The following is a 12,113-nucleotide window of genomic DNA, read 5'->3' as shown; positions in this document are numbered from 1 at the left end:
AGCAAAAAAAAAGACTTCCACATTTCTGATACTAATTATAATCATGAATTCCTTGTTGTCATGTGTCTTTCTTTTTCTTCACCGATGGGGTTTAGAGGGAGTCTGGACTGGAAGGATTGGGGAGTGGGGGGGGGATTTGGTGGTTGTGGTGGTGGTGAAGGGGGGGGGTTACGTTTCCTTTCACTAGCTGCCAATCCATCAAGGCTCAGTCTAGCACTGTGGGGGCCGACAGGCAGCACAGAAAAGAACAAGGCCCGGCAACAGAGCCCCCTCTCCGCGGCCATCAGTCATTCCCCAGCAGGCTCTGAACTCTGCATGACCTTTTTTTCAGAGCCTCCTCACCAACTTCCACCCCTTAGCACCTAGTTAGCCTTAAAGACGCAGAAACAAGCCTGCAGCGGTTACTGTCCTCCACTGGCCACCGACATGATTTATTCTTAATGTTAATGTGTTCAACTGTAGAGTTTTGTTAACCTCAACCCTTAAACAAAAGAGATTTCAGTTGTATCACCAGTTATTTGAGTGTGTGTGTGTGTTTCAGCGTATGGTGAAAGGGGTTTACGTCTCATCCCTACAGCAGTGCAGCCTCTCCCTGACAACCAGATTGTCAGACAGCAAAGAGGAAACGCACAAAAAAGCTGAAATTGACGAGCTACACACACACACACACACACACACACACACGCAGGCTCCCACACACTGCAAAGGGGCGGCGAGAACAGTATTGACATCATTAGGCCGGACACATTTTTGTCACGCTTCCAGATCCGACGCGTCTGCATTTTGCTGAATGCCGACTTGGTCTCACTATTTCTCTTCCCCTCCCGCCCCTGCCTCGTTCTCTCCGTCTCTTTGTCCTGCTTACATGTTTAATACCAGAGACGCCCCGGCTCATCGGAGCTGTCCAGACAAACACTTTGTGCCGGTGTGGGAGGAAATAAAGACCCAAAAGAAAAAAAGAGGAGGAAACAAAAAAAAAAAGACAGAAGGAGAAAAGGATGTAAAAAAAATACACCAGTGCCCTAGAGATCCTGTCTTCCCTGAAGCCAACGCTTGAAGATTTGTTTCTGAGCTAAACATTTCAAGTATATCTGAAGACAACTTAAATCACAAGCTTCTTTCACCTGTGTTTACTTAACCTTCCTCTCTTTCCATAACAGATCATTCCTTCAGTCAATGCAGTCTCAGTGCATCAGTAGCAGACTGGACCAGAGTTTACTCTTCATCACGGCCAATTTAGCCAAGAACATCCCATAATTCCAGCCATGTAGAACAACTACAGCACCAGACATATGCTTTGAATCGCCATGTTTGCCTAAAAACTTACATTTAACAGCTATAAAAAAAAAACTCAATGAAACTACAAACCCTATTGTTAATTCCTTATGATGCATTACTTAAATGTCTCAAAAGCACTCTGCCACATATAACTGTTCAATTCAGCTCAGTGCTCGGCTTCCAAATAGAAAGTATTAACAACATGCAACAGCAAATTTTTCTGTCTTCATAAAAAGTTGGCTGTTTCGTTTTGCAGACAGGAAATGCCCACTTCAAGCAGACGGAAAAGGCACTAATAAAATAGTACCGATATGCAGCTAATATGCATGTTTTATTTATTTTTTTAAATATATTTTTGTGGTTTTATGCCTTTATTTAATAGGACAGTGGATGGAGTAGGAACCCATAGAGAGACATGTGGGAAAGGAGCCACAGGACGGGTTTGAACCCAGGCTGACCGCTTAGAGGATAATAACCCCCTAACCGCTATGTCGCCCTGATATGCATGTTTAAACACTGGAGACAAAGCCAGGCTGTCATATAAATCAAGTTTATATTTGAGTTCTCTTGGCAAAACATCTTTTAGGACACACATATCATGTTTCCCCACAGAATGAGGATGTACTGTACGTGTGCAGTGGTGAGGGCGTGACATGCTGTTGAGTCTGTGGCTGAAGTACTTAAGCAAGTAAATCATTATTTTTGTAATTCAGGTACTTTTTTGACAGTACTAACTGTGACTACACTTTTCAGTAACTTGCCCATCTTTGCTACCTGCAGCCTGCATTACAGTTATCTGTGCATGTGAAGAATCTTGCAGACATTTCACTCATTTTAACTCACAAGTGAGTGAGAGTGTTTGGCAGACATGTCATCAATTAAACTGAGATGTCCAGCATTATGTAGCCACGCCCAGCTTGTGTGCTTGTGTTTCCAGAAATGGACAAACGATATTTTGGAATCAGAGTGTGTCGCTCTGTTGGAGCTGTTTGGCCCATGTGTTGAGCAGAAGTGTTACAAATAAATGCATCTTTAACTTTGTGTGAAAAACAAACAAACAGGGACTATTGTAGAGCATAGAAAAGAAAACACCTGTTGCACGAGAAGCACAGGTTTTAAACAATATAACACTGTGTATGGGTGCCATGTGTGCAGCAGAAGAAGAAACAAGACTGACTTCAAAAAATCTTCTGTTTATTTCAGCCTAGAGATCTTGCACCAGCCTCCAGACTGATGGGGAAAAATGAATAAGTCACCAACATCTGCTCAAGCGACAGTAAAGAGGGATTTAGTGTTAGCCCCAGAAAGGCAGGGAGAAGCTGTGTGTCCATTAAACGCTTTATTACAGAGCCAGCAGCCTCGTGCTAACTCACTTAGCCCTCTGCTCGGTGGCCCTGCCTGCCCGCCTGCCTGTCACACTGCCTGCTCCTCAGCACACACCATCCTGTAGCGCCCGGAGGCAGCGGCCCCTTTACAACCTCTGGTTAGCCTGGACTGTCTGATAGCTGGTCCATTTGTCAATCAGATACCCAAGGTTCTCCGGACTCTAATGTAGGGAAAGATGATGATGATGCCAGGTGTACTCTCTTATTTTATATCATCTGTCTGTTAATCTATTATTAAGCAGAAGGTTTTTTTATTAATTCTGCCAACCAATATCCAAAAGAGACGCTAATCTGCCTGTGGGAAGTTATTATACTAATCTAGATTGACTTTGAAACTACTATTTAAAGTAGAAAAGTCCCAAGTTGTCGCTTGTATCAGATTCTGATGTAAACGTGTAAACTGACGTAAACGTGTCATGTTGTTTAACTTACCCACATGTGCAAATAAAACAAATAACAAAGACGTCACACCGCACGATGTGGCCTGTGAAGATTTGTCTGACTGACATTAGAGTGAAGTAAACGTTATTTGCTCTATAATCAGCAGACGGGCAGCTTTATAACCTGATTCTGATTAAAGGCAATATTGTGGCTGCCAGCTCCTTCATTTCATGTTCTTCTTTACCTCCTTTGACAGAGCTATCAAGCTTTTCTAACAGCTGAGTTTATCACCCAAACTATGATCATGCTCATTATAAAACAAGCCGGTGATACGACTACAACTGCTACATTGGTTTGATTCCTGAGCGTCTTTATACCTGGCTTAAAGGCTCTTAACTTTTGGTTGATACCGCAGCTCTTCTGCAGGCCAAATTCAGCCTTTTCTTTCAAAATGCTTTAAAACACAAATTTTGCCTGTAGAAAAGTGTCACACCAAAGACTCATAAGGTTAACACCTCCCTGTCGCTCTACTGACGACCTCCATCGCAGCTTTTTCCATTTTTAGTTTTCATGAAGTGTGTGAGTCAGTCCTGTTCCCACCTGTGACGAGTGTCGATCAAGAGTGACGTCAAAGCTGCATGCATCCCGACCCGGCTGTTCAGACATTAGGCCGCATTGCAGAGTAATCTAAATGTAACTGATTTTGGACTACTTGTGAAAGTGGCTCAAAATCTAATTTCAAAAGATCAGATTTGAATGTATGTCTGACTCCGCAACAGCATCAGATTTAGCTTTTAACTTTGTTAGCTTGATGCTAACACATAATGGAAATTCTCATTAACGGGCTACCACATTAACCGTTCCGATCCTGCTTAAGAAACAATCTATTTTACAACACTCAACAGTTTTCAGAGGCATGCCTTTTTTATGGATGAATGATTATTCAAATTTGCAAACATCACAAACTTATTATAACACAGTTGCTTTAAGCCCTTAAGCAGAATGTTTGAGGCCTTTAGGGTGTAGCAGAATAATCCGTAAACACAAGGCTCTCATTGTTTTGCCTTGTGGACCCTCTAAACCTGCCAGAGTCCTTTGTGGTCACTTTCACATCAACTGTTTTGAATTTCAATCTTAGAGAACTTCACTTACACTCACTCTGTGGCTGTAAAGAGGCCGTGTCTGGTCTGTCAGTCTTGTTCAACCTTTAATCCGCCCAGAAGGCCGCGTTGCAACTCCACTTCCTCTTTGGGAGACGTCATTTTGAAAAGTGACAGATCTATGTGCTAAGGGCCTGTTAGGCCTTCTGATTCATTATTACACTTGAAACAGGCCAGATAGGAGACTGGTAACAGATCGTCACACCCTGACACGACGTGAAGGACTGTCTCATTATGTGTCCCCACACTCCATTTAAAAACCACCGAGCTCCGGCTCAGTTTGTGTGCATGACTGAGTGTGTTGTTAGCATGTCTGCCCCTGTACATTTGCATCTTGCATATGTGTGCACCTGTGTGTTGGTGTGCTTCAATGAATGTTTACACCTTTGTCTTTATATGTGTATGTGTGTGTATATTAGGGACAGCTCCTACAGCAGGAGGAACGAGTTGATGCCCCATGTTTGGCTAATTAAGACAGCAGTCGACAGCGAGAAAGAGCTGAGAGATGGCAGAGAGGTGCTAATTCATAATTGACGTAATGGATGAAATCTGTCTCTGAGCTTTTTAAGACACACACACACGCGCACACACACACTTGGTGATTCCTGTCTGATTAGTTGCCGCACACCTTGGTATGAAGAATGAAATTGCAGACCATGTACCAGAATCCTTAATGAACAGCAAATCAGCTGTAGCACAACAGACACAGACTATGTGCACGTGTAGATCACACACACACACACACTCATACAGTATGTCACACGCCTGCTGTGCGTCTGGATCAGAGGATGAACGTTTCAGGTTCAGGTTTTATTCAGTAGACTCTGGTCATATTGCATGAGTTGAGTGTGAGCGTGTCGTATAAGAAGGGGGCATCACTCTTTATTTTCTCTCTGTGATGTCCTCACTGCGAGTTCATTCTTTAGAAGTGAGTCTTCTGAAGACAAAATAACACTTTATTTTTTAAGTGTGAGTCATTACTGCTTTACTCTGCCTTTCTTTTCCCCCTGAGTTGCTCACCTCCTTTAGCGAAAACACTCCTCGATGTTTTTTTGGTGAGTGGCCCTAACACACGTAACACTCCCATCTATTGGAGCCTGTCCACTGATCTGTCAGGGTGGAAGGGGTCGCCCATCGTTGTGTGATTGCTCAACCCATTCGCATAGAAGTGACTGGGGTGCTTTTCTTTTCTCTTGTAAACATCATGTTAAGATAGTTGTGTTGTATGCAGGTTCAAGTACATTAAAGAATCACAAAGCTAAAGACACAAAGCGTTGAAAACAGCAGGGACGGACGTTTTCAGAAATCATTTCAGTGCTCGCATAACTCAATGATCAGGTTCTCGATTTGTTGCAGATTCTATCATTATAAAAAATAAATATCAGACACAAAACATCCCGATGGTCCACTATGTTTATGGCTATGACAATGCTGAGAGCAGTCCACGAGTCTACCTCGTCAACACCTTTCTAAACCAGCCCTCAGATCTGCTGTGCTTTCCTCACAGTGCATTTGGAACAGAGCAGAGGCTAGTTGCGCTGCTTGCATCTTCTGGAGATGGAACGTTGTACTTGCTGTGAAAACAGGAACATTGACTAGAGCGGCAGCGAAAGGCGGCGTTGTGCATTACCCTTACCCCCAATTCACACATGCACTCCGTGCACGCCGCGGTCCGGCAGCGCCACGCACTGCGGCGTACTTAACTGCCACTCTAGTCAATCACTGTGTTCACACAGGGCGCACGCACAGGAGTATGCTGCAGGAACGCGTCAAGCTGGACAGAATATGACAGATCAGACAGGAAGTCAGACAAGGAAACGCACAGAGTCAATTTCAAAATAAAACACAACATACGGACTCGCGATCGTATTTTTCATCACTTTATCAACATAACATCAAAACAGAAACCGGATTAACAACAATGCATCCTCAGAAAGACAAAGCAACATGTTGTTTGCATGTTTTTCTCTTTATTCCTGCGGGATCTTGTAGTTCTCCTGTGATGTGTCATGGGTGCGCTGACGTCCCAGAAACGGATCCAGTGTGAGTGGCGCGAGCCGTCCGATGGAGCAAAAGCGTGAGGGAGTGAATTGGGGGTTACAGACAGTGGCACACACTGAAAATGTGGATATTGACAGTCAGGGTCCCTGGTCTTGTGGATACAAAATCAAAATCTGTTTGTTTGACCCACCCATCGTTTCTGAGCGACCCCCCGAACATACTTTTTTTTATCTTTGTCATCTAACTTCTGCTTCATCTGCAGCCATAACTACTACGGCAAAAGACTTAATGGCTGATTATCAATGACCAATAAGATATAATATTTTAGGTGCACTCAGTCTATTTTCTTTCAGTGTGATTGAGTCATGCTGGTAGTGGACCATGTCAACATTGGGTCAAATTGTGTATTCTACATATCAATGCAAGCCATCTACAGAGTCCTTTGTCAACATATTGTAGACAAAACAACAATGCATGCACAGATTTCAAATCCGGCAAAAGGATCAACATGACCATTCAAACGTCTTTTTACCGGCCATGTGTTGTTATGCTGCCACAAAATCCTAAACAAAATCCTGTCTTTAACATCAGGTCTCAAAACTCAGGCTAAAAATGACAAGTGTAACCACAGCCAATGGCTATTCTCCATCTTTTTCCCCCCCCCATGATATGGATGGATCCTGTCTTTCGGAGCACATTGTGTGATTGTAGGCCATCACATACTGTCAGTGCAGGCTGACGTGTTATACAGTGAATACAGAATCGGCTTGTCTGCAGTGTGCTGAGGCTGTCTTTGACAGTGTAGCGCTGTCTGTGTCACACTCTAACAGACAGCCAAATAACCCCTTGGCAGTGTAAACAAAGAGAGATTACACCCTGGTGAGTGGAGGGAGTCTGCCTGTGTGCTCCCAGCATCGAGGGGAGAAACTGACGATGGGTGGTTGCAGCAGAAAGAGAGAGAGGGAGGGAGGGAGGGAAGGAGTGAGGTGGAAGGTACACAAACACTCACTGAGATTCCAAATATGGAGGATAATGGTTAAAAATACCCTCAGTTAACATCTTTTCTGACTCCTTGTGATGGATAATGTTTTTTTTACTCGATGAATTGTGATATTGCCAGTTTGCAGCTTTGCCAGCTTGAGATAATTAGAATATATCACTTCTAATAATAAAGACAAATGATTAGAGATAAGTTTAAGTTTCTTCCTAAAATGAAAGCTGTCAGTGTAGTCCTTTAACACAGCTACGTCCGTATCTGCTCAGGTAGGAACAGAGTCTATCCTCCAAGTTTAAGTAAATATTATGTTGTATCACTACTGGGTCAGGTTACAGTTGTTGAGCTTTATTTCATCTGTGATGGACTGACTTTACCTTCTCAAATGATCATTAAAGCTGGAGTGTGGGAGCTTCCATGTAAACAAGTCTGTGACTTTCGAGTCGTTGCCAGACAAGTTGGACAAAATGCTGTATGAGACTGTGAAAGGTAGATCTATGATTTAGTAGCATTAGCAGAAACATCCCATGCAAGCAAAGTGTTATGGATGCATTTCATATCAAGTCAAATTACCTTAAAGGCTTAATATGCAATTTTTTAAACTTAAATATAATATAAATCAAGTATATCTGAAAATAACTCTGTGAGTCATGACTGTCTACAATGGGTGTAACACCCGAGTCCCACTGTCTGTGATGTTTTCAGAGTTTTCAGAGTCCTATCTTCACTTTGTTTACATCGCCCGGACGGCCGGCTGACTCCTCCCCTCGCGTATAAAAGTTGTTTAATTGAGGGACTAGAGAAAAGAAGAATAACATACTGTACTCACTGCTTAACTGTGTTTCTAGATCACGCTCATTTCAGGTAAATTTACATGCAGTGTGAAGATACGAGCATAATAAAGATCGCTAGCATTAGCATGCTAACACAACAATGCAGCGCAAGTTGTTTTGTTTTCATGCTGGTGCTCAAGGTCGACATCTGCTGGATCAAAAAAATCGCATATAAAGCCTTTAAGAAAATCATTTTCATCTTGATGCCCTGTAAGAAATAACATCAGCTTCATTGTGTCATTAAAAGGATTAACTAGTGGTACAAGACAAGGAAATCAAAAACAGTTGGTCACAGCATCACTTTGATAATGAGGACTGCTTATTAAACGCACAGTATGTAAATTCCTCCACCAGGGGGCGCCCAATCAGATCAATTACAGAAGATGATGTCGAGGCTGGCGGGGAAACATAGGAGGGATTCTCCCTGCTACCGGGTTGTCATATTCTGTCCAGCTTGATCCGTGCATGCAGCGTGCTCCGTGGGAAATGGACTCGCAGCAGAGCATAGTGGCGCTTGTGGCACGCTCCAGAGACACACCGCGGCAAACGCTGTGGAAATACAATGATTGACTAGAGTGGCAGCGAACTGCGTGGCGCTGACAGACCGCCGCTTCCGGATTATGTGGACATTGGGGATAACTTCATAATTTGCTTGTGGAACGATGTTACTGTGTAACACTGGAATGCCAAGCAATTTGTGGATTTTCCCAACCAATCTGCTCAAATCTTTTAAACCCTCAGGTTTCGGGCTGTAGCTATAAGTCATTTAGACAGAAGAAACGACTTAAGGAGCAGCAATGACAATTTGCTAAAGACATTTTTTTGTTGTCTTTTCTTTAAAAAAATTTTTTTTTTGGCTTTTTGTGACTTTATTCAAGAGATAGTACAGTGGATAGAGTCTGAAATCAGGGAGAGGAACAGAGGGGAATGACATGCGGGAAAGGAGCCACAGGTCGGATTCAAAACCTGGGCCACCCGCTTGGAGGACTACAGTCTCCATACATGGGGCGCACACACTTACCACTGCACCACCAACGCCCCACAAATATGGTTTCTAGTCGAGTACTTCTCTCCTCCAGAGACTCCCGTAGACCACGATCACGGCGGTCCAGAATCGTATCAGTTTGAACCCTAAGCAAAGGGCAGCGAGTGCTGAGACAGCCAATGCCGAGGACAGTGAGAGGCAGGTCTCTGATTGGTGGAGGACGCCCCATGGAGGATTTGAATGTTACGGCTTAAAATTCTTCTTTACAAATAGCCCAGTTTTTGCACCTACAATCGGCATATTTCTTCACTTTCAGTTGTAATCAATCCGCGTGATTTTCTCGATCCACTTGACTCCCCAGAGTTTGCCGAGTCAGCTGACATAGTTTTTATAGGGTTTGGTGACAAAAGCTGGAAAACGGTCCCTGGGGGTTCAGATACTCTTTAACTACACATATTGTCGAGTAGCTTTTATAAGAGAAACGGAATCGAACACTGCCAGAAAACTATTCAACATTCATATTCATGTGCTGAGACAATAAAGCAGTTGAACAGCTCGACATGTTATGATGAGCAACCGAAATGAAGTGTGTCATTTTAGCTGCTTCACTCATTAGTCCTGGTTATTTTCCATCATCAACATTACCTGCAGTGCAGCGGATCCATCCGAATGAGGCGAGGAGGAGGAGGAGGAGGCTGAGTGTGTGCTATAGAACCGTCATCTCTGTGCTCGTGTGTCGATCCCTGTGTTCTAACCTCGCTGTCTTCCTGGGCCAGCTGGGGAACATCAGTGTTTGTGTCGGTGGAGCATGATTGAGATAGTGTCATCCTGCACCAGCCTGGAGCCCCGAGTGCATTATCCTAGACATTTGGCTGTGCTATCTGAACAGAAACACTGTATTCTTTTTCCATTTCTCTCTCCGACACTGAATAGTTCATATGTTATCGCCCAGAGCATTCTGTTTCAACATACCAATCTCTTCCCTAAATCATCAGTCTACAGCTTACTGAGATACTTCCAACACACTTTTTAACGCCTAATTTTACAACATTTGGTTACTGCTGCTTCCAGTGTGGTGCTTAAAGACCCTACTAACTGCCAAGGTGTGTGTTCTGAGCAGTGCAGATCTTTTTTTTTTCCATTTCAGCAAAGCATGCTATTACTTCTTCGTAGAAATTGATGATAATAATTTTATTAAATGTATTAAAGGACACATAATATGCTAAATATACCTTACCATGGTTGGGGACACTAATATGTTTGTTTACAAATCCCCCCAGTGATGAGAAAAGTCCATCCTCTCCGTCTTTTGCCTGCTCCACTTTTCAGAAAATGTGTGCTCAAACAGGTCGTTTGGAGATTTTCCCTTCATGACATCACAAAGGGCAGTAGCCCCTCCCCCAGGTGGGTGACACTCCCACAGCTAGGTGTTTGTTCTGCCCTCTGAGTCTGCCTTCTCACCGTAAACAATAGGGCATGGTGTGGAAGGTCAAAACTACCCACTCACACACTGATGGTAGAGGGGATCGAACCCCTGGCTTTACGGTTGAGAGACGACTGACTCTACCATTGAGCCACAGCCGCCCCAACAGAGTGGTCTTATGGTCGGTGCTGAAGTCACAGTGCAGAGCGTGAAGCAGAAAATCAGAGTTAGAAATCCAGGTGGAAAAAAAAGAACTCAGTGGATTTTTCTTTAAGAGAGGGAAAGATGATAAGTTCACTTGTGTTGTTGTTTTTTTTATTTTAGTTTAAATTGCCTGTTGGTTTGCAAAGAGCTTCAAGTTTTTACTTTTACGTTACAAAAACATACATTATGATTTTTTGGATAAAATGCACAAAACTCCCTAAGACACTTTTTTCTGACATATATGTCCCCCTCACCGCTCGGTTCCTATCAGAGTCTATCTATGTCATCAGACCCTACTGTCTCCTACATAACCCTCAGTCAGGGGCTATCTCTGTCAAGCCCAACCCCCCCACCCCCCTCACCCCGTCCACCACAGCTAATAGGCCTGTCAGCGCTGTGACATGGCTGGATCTGACCACGTGCACAAGACTGGACGTTAGAGCTGTTGCCCATTAAGCGAGCGTGACTTGCCTGTAATGTCAGCACCGTGACACGCCTGATTCACTCGCTTACACACTGACCATGATATCATATTAGCCCAGAGGTCAGGGAGGGAGGGGCCTCGCCGAATACAAATAGGGTACAATACCTTGAATGGCACATGGTTTTGAAATCCTCAGTGAAAGTGCTCCTCCCTCTGCAGGAAGCCAGAGACACACCGAGGTCAGGACAGGATTTAAAAAAAAAAAAAATGAGAAGAGAGTCAGCTACAGGATGATTAATTAGTTAACAATTTATATTAATGTTCATTGAAAGACCTCCACTTAGAACGCAATTAATTCTAATTAAAAGAGCGACTACAGTTATGTCAGCATGTTCAAAAAAAAAAAAAAACTAACAATATAATCAGGCTAATTAAATGGGGGTGGTCTGAAACCCTGCAGTTATCAGGAACCGATGATGCCTGAAAAATCAAGTGAAGTTGATCCATGTGTTTACACACAAACACATAAAACAGCTTGTTTAACAAACAAGTCACAACACTATCTCAATTCATTACCGGTGCAGGAGATTAAACAGTGAAAAAAACAAAACAAAAAAAAAAAAAAACAACACGAGGATCAGGAACCTAAATCATGCGTTCTTAAGCGTGTGGTGACAGTGACGGAAAACTAAAACAGTGCTATCAGTTCAAGACATATTTTACATCCCTTCATTTCCTTATATCTATCACTGCCCTGCCCCCAACTCCCCCCCAACTCTTTTTCCTCAAGTTTGAAATCCCCTAAAGACGACGGGAGATTGACGTTTGTTCAGCAGAGTTCACAGTGGAGGAGCGGGTGTGATGCACCGAGCCCGCCCAAAACTGTCAAGGCCCCACAAACAGCTCGTCTCCTCGCCGATGCGGGCTGAGATATCACTGCGTGTGTCAGTGCAAATGGACCACATCCTCTGTGTCAGTGTGTGTGTGCCTGTGTGTGTGTGTGTGTGTGTGTGTGTGTGTGTGTGTGTGATAAGGCCGCTCACCT

The sequence above is a fragment of the Labrus mixtus genome, chromosome 1 (assembly GCF_963584025.1).
Source record: "Labrus mixtus chromosome 1, fLabMix1.1, whole genome shotgun sequence".
In the NCBI taxonomy this organism is placed as follows: domain Eukaryota; kingdom Metazoa; phylum Chordata; class Actinopteri; order Labriformes; family Labridae; genus Labrus; species Labrus mixtus.
Note: the sequence above shows the minus strand (reverse complement) of the source record.